The sequence below is a fragment of the Lepus europaeus genome, chromosome 8 (genome assembly GCF_033115175.1).
Source record: "Lepus europaeus isolate LE1 chromosome 8, mLepTim1.pri, whole genome shotgun sequence".
Taxonomy (NCBI): Eukaryota; Metazoa; Chordata; class Mammalia; order Lagomorpha; family Leporidae; genus Lepus; species Lepus europaeus.
This window is the reverse complement of record NC_084834.1, coordinates 96,756,526-96,762,998: the sequence shown is the minus strand read 5'-3', so window position 1 is coordinate 96,762,998 and position 6,473 is coordinate 96,756,526.

The window sequence follows — 6,473 nt, the reverse complement described above, 5'->3', positions numbered from 1 at the left end:
TTTAATCCCTTGAGTTGGTGGCGATTTGTTCTGCAGCAATAGAAATCAAATACAGCTGGAGGAAAGAGGAACTTGAAGCCATTTAGTATGCATAAAATTCATCTAGCTGAAAATAAATGAGTAACGAAAAGAGGTTATGGGACCAATATTTTGGTTCAGCCACTATCTGTGAGGTCGGCATCCCCTGTGGGCACCATTTCCAGTCCTGGCTGCTCCACTTCCCATCCAGCTCCCCTCAAATGTGCCTGGGAAAGCAGCAGCGAATGGCCCAAATGCTTGTGCTCTTGCACCCAAATCGGAGACCCAGAAGAAGCTCCTGGATCCTGGCTTCAGCTGAGCCCAGCCCTGGCCATTGAGGCCATCTGGGAAGTGGAACAGCAGATGGAAGATCTCTCTCTCTCTCTTTCCTTACCTCTCTCTCAGAGATCTCACCCTCTCTTTCTCTCTCTGTAACTGTCTTTCAAGTAAATAAATAATTTTTTTTACAAATAGTTTACAATAAAAATAAGGATAAATGGGAGAGATATCAAAGTGGGACAATGTGGTGGTCAGGGAGAAGGAGAATGTAATGATCCAAGGTCTAAGACTTGGACCCTGGATGGCTGGAAGGGTAATGGTGCCACTTATTAAAGATTGGAGACCAAGACAACTATTAGAGGATACTCAGTTTGAGATCAGATGCACTGAATTTATGACGCTACATGCTATCCACACATTTATCAAAAATGAGGATGGGAATCGTCTGAAATTCCGGAGAGAAGTTAAGATTAGAAATGGCATTTGTGACATTCCCGATAATTAATAAAAGCATATAGCTCAAGTGAATTAACTAGGAAAATAAATGGTGAAAAAAGCATTAAGGAAATGGAAGTGGGTCAAAGACAAAGGGGCTCTCTGCACCTTTGTGCAGATGGTAATCATAGATGATATTATTCCTTTGACTGGAACATCCCATCTGAAATACCCATGGGAAACCACCTACTAAACTTTGAAATCTCACTTCCTGCATCATATAGTCTGTACAGTGCCCCTGTTTTACTCAATCAGACATAATTATCTTAAGAACAGTTTATAAGATATTCTTTTCTCCTCACTGCACTAAGTCTCCAGAGGACAGAGACCCTATTGTTTCACCATTGTACTCTCAGCACTAAATTAAGAGTCAAGAACACTTGACAAGAGTTTGCCCTACTGATCAAAGAGCTTGTTAAGGCTCCTGCTTTTGTGCCATATTGGAGTGCTTGACACGTGGCTCCAGCTTTCTGGTAGTGCAGACCCTAAGAGGCGGCAGTGATGGCATGGGAGACACGTGGATCACCGGTCACGGCTCTGGGCTTCTACTTGGCTTTTGCAGATGTTTGGGGAGTGACACAGCAGAGGGGAACTCTTGCTCTCTGCCCCTCAAATAAGCAAATTTTTTTAAAGAAAAGAGCACAATAGATACTAAATATTTATTGTGTGAGTGAAACAAAGATGGGAGTAATAAAAAAAATAATAAGGAACCTGAAACCCACAACTGCTATCACAGCCTTAAGTAAGATTTCAATAACATTTTTGGTGGGAAGTCTTTAGAAAATAAATGTGTATACAGATCAAGAGTACTAATAAAGACATGCATAATACATGTATAGATATATGCACACACGGGATTTTGTAGTTGGAAGTTGAGTTCAACCCACCACTACCCACTAAAATTCCACATTTGTCTTCACTGTGGTTGTCTGTTACAACTGTTGTCTTTGTTTATCTCTCTTTGTGTATAGAAGAGACTGACAAGTGACCTCTTGTTCCATAATTAGCTGTAACAGAAACTCCCTAACGTAAAATATGAAGTTGTATTATTACTTATTAGCAAGTTAAAACTTTTGATTTATCTGAAACAAAGGAGAAATCAGATGTAAGGCATTTCTACCAATATCTTTAGCTCTGAAGTTCCTTTTTCTAAAATGCTGTGACTCCTCCATACACCAAGGAAACCAGAAACTCAGCCAAATGAAGGCTAGGACTTGTTCCTCAGAGAGGCTTCTAAAGATGCCAGAATTCTTAAAGAATTTAACCCATGCCAATCTAGGGTTTTGTGGCCTTTGCCCACCCCCCCCAAAAAAAAGAAAAAATAATCACTGTGCTACTGTCTTAAAAAGTAGTGTCTCAGGTACGCCAGTCAGAGAACTGTTTATTTTCAATTCATTTCCCTACAAGGACACCCAGAGGGTCTGATATGGGAGCCTCCATTGGTCAGTGCTGGACATTCTACCAGTGGCTCCATGCATTGTTTTCCAGTGTTCCACCTCTCTGGCTATGTGATAGAAACAAATGAGCCATTTTAGGTCCAGGGTTTGGGTCCTAGAAGTGTTCTCCACTTTGCTGGCTTACATATCAATTCTCTGTTTCAGACCTTTTTTCTTTGGGAATGAAAAAAAAAAAAAACAGTTGAATTTTGGTGCAAAAAAATTGTAAATACATACTTTTTTCATAATATGAATTTTCATGGGATTTTCTTTTTATCTTAAAATATTTCATATACTAGAGAAAAGTATAAAGAATAGTTCAATGAATGCATATATTTTAACAATTTTTTGATTATAACTGCCCTGTAGTATATCTTGAAATCTGATTTTGTGATGCTTCTGGCTTTGTTTTTGTTATATAAGATTGCTATTTGGGGTCTCCTGTGTTTCCATAATACTTTGTCATATTCATATGTAAGTATTATACATATACACATGTAATTTTAAGCTGAGGGGATATATGAATGTCATAGAGTGTGGGGATTCACAAAATGAGTAAAGAAGGGTATATTATTATGTGAGAGGTATAATTCATGGAAAACAACATTTATTAATATCTATATAGCAAATAATATGGCATTCACATTTTAAAAATATTTATTTATCTGTGTGACATGTAGAGTGACAGAGAGAGAAAGACAGCAATCATACATCCACTACTTCACTCCCTAAATGGCTGCAATGGCCAGGGATGACCCAGGCTGAAGTCAGGAGCCTGGAACTCCATCCGGGCCTCCCATGTAAGTGGCTGGGATTGAGATACTTGTGACATCATTCCCTGATTTCCCAGGCACATTAGCAGGGAGATGGATCTGAAGCAGAACAGCTGGAGCTCAAACCAGAGCTCCCATTTAGGATGCAGGCATCAGAAGCGACGGTTTAACCCACTGGACCACAATGCCACCCTGTAAATTTTTATTATATATATACATATACGTATACATATACATATATACATATTAATTTCCACATATGAGGGAAATCATGTGATATTTGCCTTTTTAGCATAATGATCTCCAGTGCCACCCATTTGGTTTCAAATGTCAAGCTTTCATGTTTTGTTAGGACTGAGTAATATTCCATTGTGTTTATTTAACACACTTTCTGTGTTCATGCATTCAAGGAGAGACATCTAGGTTGATTTCGTATCTTTGTTATTGTGATTGCAATGGACTTGGGAGTACAGGTATCTCTTTCATATGCTGACATCATTTCTATTTCAGTCTGGCAATCACAGCTGGGCGTCCCTTCTAGTTATCACATTACCTGCTTCTCTAACAGTGTGCTTATTGTGAATATAATGACTGATTTGTAAAATATAAAGTCAGGCATGGCTTGAACTCTGTATGGACACAGACAGATATGTGATTCTCTTAGCTCTCGTCTGACTCTTCGTGTTTGCTGTGTGTGGCACCACGCTGATCACTCGGTGTGGGTTACCCAGTGACTCTGTACCACGACCTTGGGAGACAGGAACTCTTATATGAGTGGCTCAAATGCGAAAGTGGGAAAGGGGAGAAATGGAGGTCCGTGGAGCTGGGAAGTGGTGAAGGCAGGCCTGGAAGACATGGAGGCAAGTCTAGCATCTGCAACCTCTCTTCCTACACGTGAAGCACATGTCAAGCACCGAGTGGCAAACGCTGCAGTAGAAACACACACAGGGGCTGAAGGAAGGGAACTCTAGGGGACAGCTTCGATGAGGAAGGGGACAAACTCTTGGCAAGGAGGCCTGGAGCTGGAAGAAACCCAGAAGTAGACGTTGAAAGGTCAGAGGTGACCACCAAAGCAGCAGGAGTGAAGCGGTTTCTTCCCCACTTGGCATTCTCCCAGGGCATAAGGCGGGCCTAGGGGGAAGAGGCAGCTGGAGGAGAGGGGGTGAATAAAGAGTCACAGGGAAAAATCAAAGAGGGAGCTTCCAGGGCCCATTGAATTTTGCAATTAGGTCTTCATTATTAATCACAAAAGCTATTATGTTCTTTCTGCCTGGTGCGGATCACCCACATGCTCTCACGGAGTCTCCATAACCACTCCCCAAGTGTGTGCTATTATCTGCAGGGCAGTTCCTGGGGTGGCTAAGGGCAAAATCCAAACCACAGGAGCTTGGGCAGTGATGGAGTGGGGAGAACAGAGTCTGCATTTGGGATAAATTTGGGATAAAAGGGGATTGAGTCCCTACGAGAGGCTTGTCAGCGTGCCAGTCACTTTAGCACTGCTTTCTAATGTCATCCAAACAAAACTCTAAAAGGAATGTGTTGCTGTCCACTATCAAAGGAGAAACTGATAGCCAGGCATTTGGCAAAGTGGTTAAGACCCCACTCCAGTCACTGTATCCCGTATTGAAGTCCCTGGTTCAAACCCCAGTTCTGTCTTAGATCCGGCTTTTTTTTTTTTTTTTTTTTTTGGACAGGCAGGGTGGATAGTGAGAGAGAGAGAGACAGAGAGAAAAAGGTCTTCCTTTGCAGTTGGTTCACCCTTCAATGGCCGCTGCGGCCGGCGCATCTCGCTGATCCGAAGCCAGGAGCCAGGTGCTTCTCCTGGTCTCCCATGCGGGTGCAGGGCCCAAGGACTTGGGCCATCCTCCACTGCCTTCCAGGGCCATAGCAGAGAGCTGGCCTGGAAGAGGGGCAACCGGGATAGAATCTGGCGCCCCAACCAGGACTAGAACCCGGTGTGCCGGCGCCGCAAGGTGGAGGATTAGCCTGTTAAGCCACGGCGCCGGCCTGATCCGGCTTTTTGCTACTGTACACCATGGAAAGGAGGCAGATGATGCGTTGAGTACTTGGGTCCCTGCCACATATATGGGAGACCCAGCTGGAGTGCCTGGCTCCTGGCTTCGGCCTGGCCGGCCCTGGCTTTTGTGGGTATTTGGAGGGTGAGCCACGAATTAGAAGATTTCTGTCTCTCTGGCTTCTATCCTTGTCTCTGTCTTTCAAATAAGACATAAGTGAATAACCAAATATTTGAAAAAAGACATTTGAAGCCTCATTGTGACTCTTAAGCTCACCTTCTTTTCAATAATGCCCACTGCCCCACCCAGGGAAGAGGGAGCTGCCACAGACATTGGAGGTTTCTCTTCCCCGGCCAGGAACTGTAACGAGAACGTTGACACATCTTGTCCGTGCAACGTTCAGCTTAAATGTTCGTTCCATTACCACCAGTGTGATGGGCAAAGGACTGAGCCCCGAGTCACCCCTGAGTTTAGCACTCAGCTTTGCCATCTACTCGTATCCCTTTGCCTCAGTTTCCTTGTCTGTTCTAGAACTTCGTCGGTGATATTACCTGTGAAACAAAGACTAACAAGTGTCTAGGCCATGATGCAAGTGGGTAAAATGATAGCGAGTATTTTAATCTGCATTCCACAAGGAAGAAGAGCAAGCATCCATCCATCCCTCCATTCCCCACGGAATCCTCCCGGGGCCCTAAGTGAGGTCGTGCTCTCTTCTCTTATGTATTCATTTGTTTTTAACAATGGATTAAGTTGTATGCATTCTCTCTCAAGCGGTGAGGAAGACACAAGGAGAGAGGGGGCTTAAATGAGGAAGTTCTCAGAGCCAAAGGCAACCAAGGCCACAGGCGCTGGCGCAGGTGCAGGGGGTCCGCACGCCGCTCAGGAGAGGCCCAGGAAAGGGGGAGAGGATACTGTTCCAGCCTGGAATACGAATTTGTTTGGAATCAAGAGAGAGAAGAGAAAACAAAACAGGAAGAAACTTCAATTTCCCCTGCCTCCTTGCCAGCCCGAATATAGCCACTGCCCTTGAAAAGATTAAAAGAAAAAAAAATTTTACTCCGTCCCTCCTACTCTTTCCTTCTTCCTCCAGGATCTGCTCCCTTCCTGCTCCTCTCCCCAGCACCCCCACTCCACCCCGACTCCCTCTTCTCGCCCTCCCTCTCTCCCTCTGCTGGTTCGCTCGTGTTTTCCTCCCTCGCATCCGTCAGTGCTGTGGCTGGCAGGGTCCGAGCAGCCGAGAGGGCGAGGACCAGCTTGGCTGCGGACAGATCAGTCCCGGGAAGAAAGATCGAAGTCAGTCTCTCTCTCTCTCTCTCTCTCTCTCTCTCTCTCTCTCTCTCTCTCTCTCTCTCTCTCTCACACACACACACACACACACACACGCACACCACAATCAAAACTCGGACCGACCGCTGCGGCTCCTCCAATCCCTGGAAACGGCGAGCGAGCGCCCTCCG